Source organism: Strigops habroptila, chromosome 6, assembly GCF_004027225.2.
Source record: "Strigops habroptila isolate Jane chromosome 6, bStrHab1.2.pri, whole genome shotgun sequence".
Classification (NCBI taxonomy): Eukaryota; Metazoa; Chordata; class Aves; order Psittaciformes; family Psittacidae; genus Strigops; species Strigops habroptila.
In genome coordinates this window covers 12,919,192-12,934,150 of record NC_044282.2, presented here as the reverse complement: position 1 = coordinate 12,934,150, position 14,959 = coordinate 12,919,192, and positions in this window count along the sequence as shown.

The following is a 14,959-nucleotide window of genomic DNA, read 5'->3' as shown; positions in this document are numbered from 1 at the left end:
GTGTCTCCCCTCTCCCCGAAGTGAGAGGTCACGAAGTCTGCCGTTTTCCACGACAAAACTGTTTATGTTGGGGTGGGTTGGTTTGTTTGCTTCAGTACTGGAGTTGTGTGCGACTTCTTTTTTGCCTTTTTTTTGTGTTTTGTTGACTAGCAAAGTCGGGAAGGGGGTTGAAGAAGCTGCTATTTTACCCTTGTCCGGAAAGAGCCCATTTGCCCCCTCATCCGTCTGCGAGGCGCCTGAGGCAACAGGCGGCTGCAGCCAGGCTTCAGGCTGAGGCGATGCTAGGAGTGAGTACTCTGACCAGTAGTATCTGGGCCCTGTTGACACTGTTGCTGTTCAGTATCCCTATTCTAGAAGGAGTTCAAAGCATACTTCACAGTATGCATAGCATACTTCTTCCAAAATTAATTACTTCTTCCAAAATTAATTACTTCTTCCAAAATTAAGGCATGCTACACAAGATGAAAGTAGTTGTGGTTTTGTAAAAAGGGCTTCAGAAGTGAATCAAGTATCAGAGGTCTACCAGTGGTATACAGTACAAACACAGGAGGAAGAAACACAGAAAGTTAACATGATTGCATTTGGTCTTAGCCAGTAACTACAGCTTTCTTGTATTTGCATTTATATAGGGGTTCACACTTGCTAGAACTTGAGTCTGGGAATGTGCATCAGTTACACAAAAGCCTACTGTCAGCTGAGTTGAAAATGCAATGTCGAGGGACTTGCACTCATTGTAGAAGTCTTGTCCAAGGTTCCTTGATTTATTTGAGTCTAAAAGTACCTAGAAACCCTGATTGTTGCCACACGTACCTTTATATTAGATTATATAAATGCCTACATGTTATCGATGTCATTCATCAAAACCGGTACATGACAAACACAGGATAGATCTTTGTTTCCAAAACTAAGTTATTTTCACTCCGATACATGTGTTATTTTCATGCCGGCAGTGTGTGCTTGCAGCCCAGAAAGCCAATTGTATCCTGGGCTGCATCAAAAGAAGCGTGACCAGCAAGTCAAAGGAGGTGATCCTGCCCCTCTACTCTGCTCTCGTGAGACCTCACTTGGAGTATTGTGTACAGTTCTGGTGTCCTCAACATAAAAAGGGCATGGAACTGTTGGAGCAAGTCCAGAGGAGGGCCACGAGGATGATAAGAGGGCTGGAGCACCTCCCATATGAAGGCAGGCTGAGAGAGTTGGGGCTGTTCAGCCTGGAGAAGAGAAGGCTGTGTGGAGACCTCATAGCAGCCTTCCAGTATCTGAAGGGGACCTATAAGGATGCTGGGGAGGGACTCTTCCTTAGGGACTGTAGTGGTAGGACAAGGGGGAATGGGTTCAAAGTTAAACAGGGGAAGTTTAGATTAGATATAAGGAAGAAGTTCTTTAAAGTGAGGGTGGTGAGGCACTGGAATGGGTTGCCCAAGGAAGTTGTGGATGCTCCATCCCTGGCGGTGTTCAAGGCTGGGTTGGACGGAGCCTCGGGCGATGTGGTTTAGCGTGAAGAGTCCCTGCCCACGGCAGGGAGGTTGGAACTAGGTGATCTTAAGGTCTTTTCCAACCGTAACCATTCTGTGAGTCTATGTATACACACAAAACCCTGAGGGTAAACTTAGGACACACTGAAATAAAAACGGGCTCTGGATTCCACCCGCCCCTTGCATGCTGTAACAAAGGGACACTATTTTGTCACATAGCCAGGTGGTGTAGCATGTTTAAAAAGTGTTTGCCATATTCCATTTGGAAATTTCTCTCTTGGAAATAAGAGAGAATTGGTTTATGCAGCTTATCATACAGCTGATAAGTGCTTCTTGCTGCAAACTGCAGCAAAATACCTGCATGACATTATAAGCTATAATAAGCATGTTATTCACTTACCACTAACTTACCACTAACTTCTCAGCTTGCTTTATGCTGCTACTGCTTCAACAGTTAGATTGGACTCCAGAAGCTCCATGCATTGGTTACTTAATACAAAATAAAGTATTATACACTTCGACCACTGAAGTTCAATGTTTGTGAAGTTACTGCATATTTTGTGTTTGCCTGATAAACACTTGCATCTAAGCAGTGTTAGCTGAAGTTAGCTGGCTCAATATGAGGAATACTTTCACTTGTCAAAATTCTTCTTGAGGACTTTATCTAAAGTTCATAATTACACTAATAAGTTACACAGTTGGTTTCAGATGGGTATTCAACCTCATATAAAAATAACTTATTTTGGTGTAAATGAAACTGAAGTGACATTAACTAAATCAAGAGAAGCTTCTTTGCTTTCAGGGTAAAAATGACTACATGTGTTCTTCTAACACCTGAATTTATGTAACTGTAGTTCCCATTTAGAGAAGATCCTAGAATAGTAACTCATACCTGAATTAAGGAAGTGCAAACAAGCATACAGAATTATCCTGTAGTCTGAGAGATAAGAATTAGTTCACTAATAATTCAGTATTACAGTAAGGACACCATTAGATTTAACAGGTCAGAAAAAATTAAATACCAATTTTCAAAGGTATATATACAAGGGTGATTTCCTATGCCAGTCTCACTTTCAGAAATGCAAGTTCTGCAGATATGTTCAAACCTGGTTGTTAAGGAAACAGCCTGGGAGCTGTGCTACACAAAAGCTAATAATACGGAAGAAACTCTGGAGCAGTCACTCCCCACGGTAAGCACACATGAACATCAGCTATTTGAGTCCCAGGCCAGTTCTGAGACAGAAAAGAGTATATAACAAAGCATCAGTTGGAAAGGTGACTATTCAGTTTTAATAGGTAGCTGCATACAGATACGATTTTACAACATAATGGGGATATTTTTATACCTTCCTGTAGTTGCTTGTGCAACTACAAGTTGCAAAAGTGGATTAGTTTTAGCTTTATGTCACCCTTTCTCTGCATCATTGTACTAGCACTAGCTTGTTCTTTCACACAGTATTTGTTGTACCTTAGATTGTGTTTATTTAGTAAGTAAGTGACATGAAAAAAGGAGCAATAAGGGTCTTTTAAGCAGAAGAATAACTTTCAGCTTCAGCATTTGCAGCCAGCATTACAATAGGAACTATTACTGTTTATTAAATATCTGTCCTAAAGCACATCTACTGTGGAAGCTTAGTGAATGCTTATGTAAACAGTGAATGAGAAATCCTCTATAGCTAAAAGTTTAAATTTTAATTTTTCTCCTCAAGAAGTGATCAATATGGCATTCTCAAAACCAGAGGACTCTCCCAGTAAAAGCCAAGCAGGCCAAGATATTTTAAAACAGAGGGCTTCAGTGAAGGCTCTATACCACCTTTATTTCTCCTTCTAGCAGCTGCTGTAGAAAAGTGGATTACTCATATACCACAGAAATCATCACCTGATGACCTTCATTCTCTTTCCTTGTGGAATCTAGAAGCAGAAAGATACAGTTAGAAAGCTTGCCATCACCTAGCTCACTACTTACCCCAACCGTGCAACCCCATGCACACTTGCATACATACAGCCACCTCAGCTCACTTGAGCAGAACTGAAATAATCAAGTTGACCAAAAAAAAAAAAACCCAAACCACCCCTCAACAGAAAAATTAAAACTACACCAAAAAAAAGAAAACCACCCCCAAGAAAATTTAAAGAACAAAGGAAATTGTTCACCTAACAATTAATGAGCCTCCTCATTATCAAGGGACAGAAAGAGACTTCCAAACTACCTCACTCTAGACCATACACTCACCACCCCCCCAAACTAATTTAACCTAGAGATTCAAACCCTTCTTTAACTCATAGCCATATTCCTCCTCATTCCCCCACCCCCTTTTTTATCTGTGAAAAGTAAGCATTTTCAGGTGCTACCTGCTAATGCAGCATTTACAGCCGCAGACTTGTAATCACACATACGTAAATGGAAGGAGAAAGTCACAACACCGTTGACTTGTCCCAATATCTAGTAATGCTAACAGTCTCTTGACAGCACAGAAGAGCGCTACCATGGAAGAAGTAGTTTTCTCAGGCTGTTTGTAGACCTTACAAGAGTTCTAGAAAGCATAAGAGTAAATAAGGATTTGGGGCTGTTTTCCTGAGAAGGAAACACAGGTTTCATCATGCAGATACCTTGCTAATGAAACCACTTAATGAGGACTATCGGAGTCATTAAAGAACAAATGGATAAAGAGAGCTAAATAGAAAATTAACTATGAGGTTCAGATTTTTTTTTCCTTTGCTTATTTGTGCAATAAGCACTGGTAATAGTGCTATATACTAATTGCTTTTGAATTTCAAGAGGGTAGACTGCTGAATATTCTTCCTTAATCATTGCTGGAAAGTGCTAGGAATCAGAGTGGTTTTGTTCTAATGCTGTACTATAGTGGTTACTGTCTGTGAGCTATGGGAACTCGCCCTACTCCTGAATGCTCATGTCAATAGTAAAACACGGCAGTGATTTCAGTTTCAATGGTAGGCCAGTATATTGTCTTACATGCCCATAATTTCTCTGTGTAGTGTCTTCATCTCTATGTGATATGTGTAAACGTAATACATCAGTAGTATATTCTGCCTGGGGCTGCTGTACCCACCCACTGAATCTCTTCTGTAATTGCCTGAAACTGGTTCCCTGTGCAGTTGTGCACCTGGCAGTCTGATGGCCAGGAAAACTCTGTCTTCAGTGCTCAGTATATAAACACAGATGCAGTTTTTATGCAAAGCAGCATGATATAATGCAATAGCTCTAATGCTTGTCTGTTAAAAAAATGGCTATGTAAACATTTTAAAGCACATAATCATTAATGTTCAAATATTTCCTTTTAAAAACTTGCTTTTAAAAAAGTTGTTAGGAGTAGGAAGGTGGATTGCAAGAAACCTGCAATGCTAGGTATAGTATAATGAGAGTAATCTAATTAGCCTTTCCTATTTATATCGAAAACTCTCAAAACCCTAAAGAAAATGGTACACGTTCACCTTTATAAGAACTTAGATGTGTGTCTCTAGCTTTTGCAGTTAAAATACTTTTTCTTGGTGACTGCTAGAGTGCCCAATATGTACAGTCTTCCAGAGTTCATTGTTTGCAAAGAAAAGATCAGTTTAAATTATGCTAGCTTTCGGTGAGACGGCTGAATGATATTCCCTGTATCTGGTAATGCCTGAAGAAAGATAGACATCTTTTTAAAGGAAAATCTGACAGATAGTTATGACGTTGAGAAAATACAGATTAAAAAAGTAACCTTCCATCACAGTATATTTCCTAGAGCCACAGACCTCTGTATCAAGCACAGTACTTGTGACTTAACCGGTTTCTGCTTTGCTGTATCCTAGCTGCTTCTGAGCTAAATATTGGAGTTGGGTGGAAAGTAAAACTTGTGTAAAGTAGCAAACAGGCCTTCTCAACCTGTAAATGACATTTTAATAGCTCTGTATGCTTACAGACTGCTAGGGTTAAATGTTTCTGTTTGTAGCAGCAGTCCAATTTACAGAAATTGGTATGAAAAACTCAGATAAGTTTTTGTTTTCAGTAAGTAGTGGGGTACTTGTATCCTGCTAGTGGGAAACAGTCTGCTAGCAGGAAGTCCCTGGATGAGGAGTGTATCAGGACACAGATGAGCAGTGTGCTGAGTATCACTGTTCTCTGGCAACTCCTGAAGAGTGAGTCTTGAACTGCTATAACCTATAAGTCACTTCCTTATTTCTTCTCTGTCTAGGGGCTGAACAGGTCAGAGCTGATAAGACATTCTGGTCCCTGCACTCTCCTTCCTGATTCCTTAATTAACCCTTGATATCTCAAGCAAACAAAAAAAAGTGAGCCACTGGCCATCTATGCAAACACCCTGCCAGTGCTAGTTTTTGCCTATCAGGTGTACCATATGAAATGTTATTAAAATAAAGCTGTATTTGCATAAGGAAATGCACCAATATATTTTAAATAAAATTTAAAACCAATTTATACTGTAGTGAGGCACTATATAAACACTATTTCAATTCCACAGTGGTGGATTAGCTTCAATATAAACTGATTCTAATCTTTGGCAACTAATCTGTTATAAAGCAGTGTCCACATAGTTATTTGTATCAATTAGAAAACAATTTAAGGTAAGCAGGGACAAGCGTCTCATGTAACTGGTGCCTATCAGTTTGAATTTCCTATCTGTCTGAGTCTTGCCAATGAATAAATTGCCAATGAATACAAAAACTAAATGGAATTCTGGAGTCTGTAGACAGCTTGTTGCTTGGAGGACAAGACCACTCGCCACTTCATTAGCCATACCATTGCAAAGTTAAAAAACAAAAAGGGCAATCCGAGGATGGATGTGTCTGAGGAGACATGCACTTTTCAGCATGCAAATGAGATCCTTGGCAATTCTCTTCGGTTTTGTTTCCGCTGTGCAGGAATTACCAGCAGACTGTGGATCAGCAATCTCATTATTGCAAACTCATGAATGTTCCTTCTCTCCTCATCTGTTCTTAGCGTGGATATATCAAAAGTGCAATGTACCATAGCCTTTCTTTGCAGCACAGCAAACCCGAGTGTCAAAGAACAGAAACAAAGGTGAGCAAAAGCATTTTTACAAAATGGGTCCTGAAGAAATATTTGCTTGTTACTGCTCACAAATCTAGTAAAAAATGGCTGGTGTTCAGACATTTTTAAGCAACTGTGATATTTTTCAGGAGCCCACTGAAAAAAAAAATAATTAAAAATTATCTCTTCCAAATACTGAAATACCCATTCTACCCCACTGACACATCTTAATATTATATTCTAGAAACGGTATTAATTTCACATTTTAGGACCTGTGATTTATTGGTAGCTGTCTGTATTAATCTATCGTATTGTACCAAGATGAAAATAGTGCATTGTATATACTGTACATATTCTGTCCTTTACCAGCGACACTGACTTTAGTAAAGGAAACAAGTTCCTCTCTACACCTTTCTGTCATCATTTTTCCTGGAGCCACTGATGTTGATGTGCTGGCTATATACTCACCTCTCTGCCAAAATTCCTGTTTCCTCACGTCATCCTACTTGATATGCAGATTTCTTCAGGACTATCACATTCATGCAGGTGGTGGTTAGGAGATCAAAGCATTTAAAGGGCAGGCTGAAACCTGCTTCTTTGCACTGAAGTGATTGAAGAGCAAACTGAAACAGAGCTTTTAGGTTCTTGCAAAAGAAAAAAAATAAGAAAGTCCCTGTTGTATTTTTATTCCCCATTAAATTGCCCATGCCATTTTATTTGCTTTGTAATCAGTTTTAGCCCTTCACATATTCAATATGAGGGTTAAATAACATATCTTAGAAGGCTGTCTAAGAGCTGGCATGGCCACATCTGTCTTACTGGCAGCACTTTCCTGTTTCCAGATTTGGCTGTGCATCCCAACAGTAGGCCAGCTGGACCAAGAAAAGTATTTCCTTCATGCACCTCCTCAGCTCCTCAGGCCCTTCCTTGGTTACTGTGCAGGCTAGTGGGTCCCTTGGCACATCTGTCAGAATGCCATTCTGGCAAAGATCTGCAAAGACAGGCAGCAGCATTGGGAAGTGCCGCAGGGTGTTTAACTGGTGAGAAGACTATAGGGACCAGCGTTCTCCAAAGGGAAGAGCAATATGGTCAGTCTGATCTGCTGAGTGGTCATATGATATTACAATAATATGTGGTGTCCATTAGGCTGAAAGCTAAGAAAAAAAGAAATATGAAATGTAATGGTGTAAGACAGCATAATAGAGGGGTTGTCCTCTAAAATGACCAGAAGGAATGACGAGGAAGCAGTCTGCTTTTGCGAGATTATAGCTGAGAGGCTATGACTAGTTGCATTTTACATATACCCTGACTCTAAATCTAGCCTGATTCTTTCATATCTCCAAACCCAAGTGGGGTCTCTCACTTTTCCCAGTATCACAGATTCCAAAGTCTCCTGGCAGGAAGTCACTTCTGTAGTGTAGGTTTTCCATGGTACTTCTTACCTGAAAAGATGAGGCAAGTTAAAAAGATGCATCGATCTGATGAAAGATGCAGAGGAAGAAAGCTGGTTCAGAGCCTGAGAATGAATTCTTAAATTCTAAGCTTTAGCTAGCTTCTATCAAGCATTTCTTTTTTTTTTCTCCTTTTCTTCAGATGTGATTTACTTAAGCCTAAATGTCTACACAAACAGCTGATTTAGCACCTAAGCTATTTATACCAGCTGAGGATCTGGACAAGTTATATTCCAATGATTCCCAAACTACCTACTTTCACTGCAGTTTACTTAAATAGCCAAACCTATTTTGAGAATACTGAGTACTCATTTCTGCTACTGTATTTATGTCAAAAGTTTTAACACTTCTAAATATATCTTCAGTCTCCCAAGAGACCTAGATTTTAAAAGCAAAATATAGCAGGAACCAAAGGCTCTAGTTCGGACATGAAAAGCAAATAACAGAACTAAATCTCATATCTTTTTTCAACTCAGGTATTTAACACTCTGTCATAGACAATATGAAAAATTGAGGTTACTCTGTCATACATAACCTAATGGCCTAATTCTCCTCTACTTTAATCTTTACGGAGTCCTGAATTAAAGCAGGATTTAATACTGTCCATGAAGTGTCCCTTGATTCAGACTTTTAGGTGACAATGATTAAACATCTTGAGATACTGATATGCAGCCTTCGCAATGTTGTGATCTGTATTTTTGAACTATAGAATAAACATATGAAGCTGCATCTGCCTACCTTCTATTCCAGGGGTGGAAAAGAAGTAGTTACAGATTTGTTTAGCAAAAAGCTAAGGAAAGAAGTATTTTTCAGATTCAGCACTTAAAAAGAGGTGATAGTGAATTTACCAGTTAGGAGAATCCAGCCAATTACAGTTACTGCATTATGGACAACTGGCAGATTCTCTACCTTGTCTAATGTTCAAGGACTTTCCAAAGACTGATAAGGACTTATGACAAAACCTGACAATTTTTCAAGAGAACAAAAACAAATTGAGTCACATTTCTTGGTGCTTTTTTAGAAGAAAAATATTGACTTTCATTGCATCTGAAGGCAAGTCCAGTCTCATTTTAAGCTGTTACTCTAAGCTTTAAAGTGACTTTCTCAGGGGCTGTGTTTCACAGCAAGTGGATATATATGTAACTGAAACTTTAGTGGTGGGAAGTGTTGGGTTTTTTAATTATTGTGCTGGTTTTAGCCATGGCGAAGTCTGTTTCAGTGCTCAGTGTGCATTCTGGAGTACAAGGAAGAACTTGCTGTACTTCTGTCCCTGCTGACTCTTGAAACAGTATAGACAACTAGCTGAATCATCTTCCAAAAAAGAGAAAATTGGTTGCTACTAAACAAATCTGATAGATGTTCTCCCCAAGTCTGCAGCTGAATAAGCAGAGAGAAGGAAACCACTGGTAGAGACTATTATAGTTTCTCAAAGTCAGAAGATAGGATGAAAGGCCAATAGGTTTCATGAAGATTATCCACTCCACTAACCTTCTTTCTAGTTAGGGACATTTGGAAAATTGTATTTGCTGTTAGAATTTTCCCATGGAGCAAAGTGAACAATGAATTAATTTTTTCAGACCCCTGCCTTACGGCTCTGATGAGTAAGAAGTGGTGATTGTAATAGAATCACAGAATCATAGAATGGTTAGGGTTGGAAAGGACCTTAAGATCATCTAGTTCCAACACCCCTGCCATGGGCAGGGGCACCACACACTAAACCATGTCACCCAAGAGTCCGTCCAACCTGGCTTTGAACACTGCCAGGGATGGAGCATTCACAACTTCCTTGGGCAACCCATTCCAATGCCTCACCACCCTCGCGGTAAAGAACTTCTTCCTTTTATCTAACCTGAACTTCCCCTGTCTAAGTTTGAACCCATTACTCCTTGTCCTAGCACTACAGTCCCTAATGAAGAGTCCTTCTCCAGCACCCTTGTAGGCTCCCTTCAGATACTGGAAGACTGCTATATCATCTCTACAAATTATGTTTCCTTTTTCTTATTACCATAGGATCGTAAGCAGATAAAATGCTGATACATTTGGACTCCTTTGCTAGATTACACCTGGGGTATGTCCAAATGAGAGGGCTACAGGCCATAAACCCTTGTTCATGTCCATGTTCTAGCCCAAGGGATTATACAAACCATTTCATTTATGAACAGGTAAGTTAGCATACAGGGTATCCTTAAGGAGGAGCTGTATCACTGTGCCTGTAAAGACTTTCCTCAGCCCTTTTTTTGTTTTACCGTGCATGCTCTGTGTCCCCTCTATTCAGTGCCACCCACTCATGCAGCTCCTCAGCACCTACTCCGATCTCAGTGCATCAACATCTTCTAGCAAGCACACCAATATGATATATGTGGTAGCACATCATGGTGGGAGAGATGAGAAAGAACAAAATATTTCAAAAGCCTCAAAGGAGGGTGCAGCATACTCACATCCAAACCACTTTAGCTCATTTCGAGGTCCATGTCATCTTGTCTGGTGCCAGCCGTAATCTCAGGTCAACTGCTCTGACATAACAAGACTGTAATCGAGTCCTTGCTGTCAAGACTTGGTTCACCATCTTTGACATTTCCGGAAGTATGTATTGTGTGATGACTAACAAGAGTTAATTTCCAGATGGTTGCGACTCACTGCTAAGTGAAGTCGCCTGGCTGGTGAGATGGTGGAGGACAGCTGCTGGCAGGAGGCAGTGTTGCCTGCTGACTCTTACGGAGAAGAGCCTGGGGGACTGGACTCTCTGGGGAACGGGATCCCACTGCTTGCTCCCTGTTGTCATCTTTAGAGTTTCTTTGGCCAAGGCCATGGCTGGGGAAGGTCCCTGCTGCACAAGTTTAGTGCCTCATCCGCTGCTTTGTGGATACTTTTAATTTCTCTGCCACCCAGCCCAGGGTTTATCAGTGGCTTTTTTGTTTGTTTTTTTTTGATTTTTCCCTGCTCCCACACTCGCACAGAGGCTGCACAAATTGCCCTCTGCTGTGGATCTCCTGAAACACTTCATCTGAAGTAGGAAAGCTCCCTGACCCTGAGGAGTTATTTTTGTCCTTAGTCTGATTTACAGCCTTTTTCTCCTTCCATGAGCACTGCCTCCATGTTGGTGTATACGTGGCTGAGACATCTATGCATTAATAAACTCAGGAATATTTGGCAAATATTTGTCAAACTACAACTCAGGTTTACCTTGGCAAAGCTAGGACCTTAACAAAAATCTCCTCTAGAAAGAGGCTTTTGTTATAGCTTTAGTCTGAGTTGCAGGCTGAAGACTTCCCACATATGGCTCGATACCAAGTGAACTGAGGGTTTAGAACAGTGTCTCATGCTCGCAGTGGACCTTGGTGTGAAGCTTCAGTGACCATATTACAATGCCTTGTGAGATGTGTAATGGTGAATTTGAGCCCCTTCTGGAGAAGGAGACTACACTTTCAGAACATATCTAGGGGTTTCTGGAAGCACTCTGAGGACTAGGTAAAGAACAACTCTACAATGTTCCCAAATAGCTTTCCTAAAGTTGGGACTTTATTTAGTCTTGAAGCCATCATAAGGCACATCATTACATTAACCACCACAACTCTCCTAACATAGTTTCTTGATTTAGATAATGTCCTTGTATTAGGAAGGAAAAACTCTGAAAGAAGCTATTGCAAGAGAGTCTTTGAAGTACACTTCTGGCAGTACTTTTGCTGTTGACAGATATGTAGAATAGAAACAAAGGGCTTTTGTTTGTGTTTCATACAAATCCTGAGGTTACAAACTTTTATTAGATTAGTAGTTCTTCAGAGAGACAGAAAGAAGGAAGAAAAAAGGAAGTAGAAAAACCTCCCAAATTAAAAAAAAAAAAAACACAAAAAAACAAAAAACCCAAGCCAACTTGGTATTTTTAATTTCACCCTTAACAACAGTTGCTAAATACTTGCCTCCACAGATCTGCTTGAGAGAATTTGTCCTTATGTGAGAAGTAGCTATGTTAATAATTGATAGCATTTGTTATTTATAACATAAAAAAACCTCTCATAAAAAATATCTCTTCAGACACAGAAGCGTCATATGATCAGATGACCTGGCATGGGAATGACCTCCAAATTAATGTTTGGATTCCTGAGCCCAGTCCTGCTATCTGAGCTTCATATGTCCTTGGCTCAACCTTGGCTTGCAAAGGCAGAATATCACTGGTAAGTATGTTAGGGTTCATTTTGGACTGGCTGCTGGGGAAATTTAATGGTATATTGTAGTCATTCCTCTTCTGTCTCTGATAAGCAGTGATAGAAAGTTGTTGACATTTAAAGCATTACCAATGGGTGGCTAAGTTGGTGCTCACTGAGAAAGATGCAGGAAATTGTTTCTCAGAACATTTTTACTTAAGGTTCTGAAAGTGCAAGCAGATGCCACTACATCTGTTAAATCCTCTTCCCGTGCCTGAGTGCATCTCTCCGACCATGTTAGCTAGAGATTTCATTCTGAGCAAAACAGCAACAAACATAGATATTTCTCCTCACCTTCTAAGCCTTTAGGATCTGGAGAACAAAGAAATAACATTTAAAAGATGCCAATATATCTTACAGCTTACTTGCCAAATCTAAACTGTACATATATTAACTATTAATATTTATGCATGTGACGCAAGAGAAACTTATTTTAATATATTTTGGTTAAATGGCTAAAAATGTGTGTGCTAACAAGAATGTGGCTGAGAGACCTTGGAATCTAGGGAAATAGCTTTTTTCTTACATGAGAAACACAAGGGACAAAATGCATTACATAGTTTATATAGACAGTTTCACAAAGAGAATAGCAAAGAAAACAAGCAGTAAATGACTAAGTAGGAAGTAGCTTTTCTTCATAATACTGCTTGCAATTATGGAATAGTTATAGGTCATTCATAACAAAAAATGAAATATGTGCTTTGTTATTTTGTAGATGTAACCCAAGCATTTTTAAATATATATTTGTTTAGCATGTTGAATTAGTTTTCCTGGCTTTGAATTATTTCTGTGTATCTCTTAGTAGCATTGTTCTCATCATCACATGCTTAGAACACACACATGCTTAGAACATGTGATGTTCTCATCATCACATGCTAAGAGCTGTGAATCATAATTTAAAATACTATTTAGGTTCTACTGCTAATGTTGATTTATCAAGGCAATAATTTTCAATGGCAGCACAAGTTCTGTTTTTTATTATTTTTTTTTAATCTTCCATAGCATTGATAACTACAGTAGATCCCAATGGAACAAATTCTGTTTTGCAACCAACATAACAAAACCAGCACAGTGTTTACAGACGGTTATTTAAGTGCCCGATATGAGAGAATATGTTATTAAAGTCCCCAAGAAGCTCTGCTAGGCGTCAGGAGCATAGACACATGATAAAGGAGAGCCTGGGGAAGGGAACACTTATTTCATAGTTATGCACTGAGCAATACCTTCCTGTTTAATTCCTTTAAAGCAAAGTATGCACACCAAGAAAACAAACCACTGAGTCTGAAAAGGAAGGTTGGACTACAGAGACAAGAATAGGCTCCTCTTTATACTTGCTCTTTCAGTTTCAGGAAATCCTGAGTCTCTTTCTGCAGAGCTGCAACAAAAGACTTGAACAATATTACTTTTCTCTCCTCCAGACTCTTCCTGTGTCTATAATTTAGGTGGCTTCTAGTGGCTGGGAGGAAGTGGGAGACTGTCTGAGGAAAAGGAAGTAAGCCTTTGCTTCCTACAGGTGCAGTTCCAAAGACAGATAACCCCCACCAAAGGCTGCAGCCATCACCTCCTTGCAGCCTTGGGGCATGCTGATTGTCTGGAGCTGCCACTGTACTCCTCCACCAGCCGATTCAAATCGCTTAGCAGAAAAGTGAGCCTGCCGAGGCACCAGGTAATTTTGTGTTGGATTTGTGACTTGAACTGGGTCATAGGAGAATCTGGTTGGAGAATTGACGCAAAAACATGATGTGCCTGGGAATGGGGAGAGGAGCATGCTCAGGTAGCATGAGGAGAACAGAGTAATGGAAGAGATCAGGGGACAGAGGAACAGGGAAGGGGAAAGGAGAGGAGAAGAGGAGGGGTCATGAGATGCAGTGACAAGCAGCTGTTAGTGTGTTAACTACTAAGCAGGTCACCACAGGTGAGAAGACCATGAGGATCATGAGAAATATGACTTTACTACCTTTGCTATTCAGTGTCTCCAGTATCCCAAGTGCTCCCTCACCTTTACTAATTTCAGGACTGGTCACACACCTGTATTTGTCTTGCACAGGAGTTTTATGTCTCAGTATTTAGAATCATAGAATCATAGAATAGTTAGGATTGGAAAGGACCTTAAGATCATCTAGTTCCAACCTCCCTGCCGTGGGCAGGGACACCTTGCACTAAACCATGTGGTCCAAGGCTCTGTCCAACCTGGCCTTGAACACCGCCAGGGATGGAGCATCCACAACCTGCCTGGGCAACCCATTCCAGTGCTTCACCACCCTCACTGTAAAGAACTTCTTCCTTATATTTAATCTAAACTTCCCCTGTTTAACTTTGAACCCATTCCCCCTTGTCCTACCACTACAGTCCCTAAGGAAGAGTCCCTCCCCAGCATCCTTATAGGTCCCCTTCAGATACTGGAAGGCTGCTATGAGGTCTCCATGCAGCCTTCTCTTCTCCAGGCTGAACAGCCCCAACTCTCTCAGCCTGTCTTCATACGGGAGGTGCTCCAGCCCTCTTATCATCCTCGTGGCCCTCCTCTGGACTCGCTCCAACAGCTCCATGTCCTTTTTATGTTGAGGACACCAGAACTGTACGCAGTACTCCAAGTGAGGTCTCACAAGAGCAGAGTAGAGGGGCAGGATCACCTCCTTGGACCTGCTCGTCACGCTTCTTTTGATGCAGCCCAGAATACGGTTGGCTTTCTGGGCTGCAAGCGCACACTGCCGGCTCATGTTAAGCTTCTCGTCAACCAACACCCCCAAGTCCTTCTCTGCAGGGCTGCTCTGAATCAATTCTCCGCCCAACCTGTAGCAGTGCCTGGGATTGCCCTGACCCAGGTGC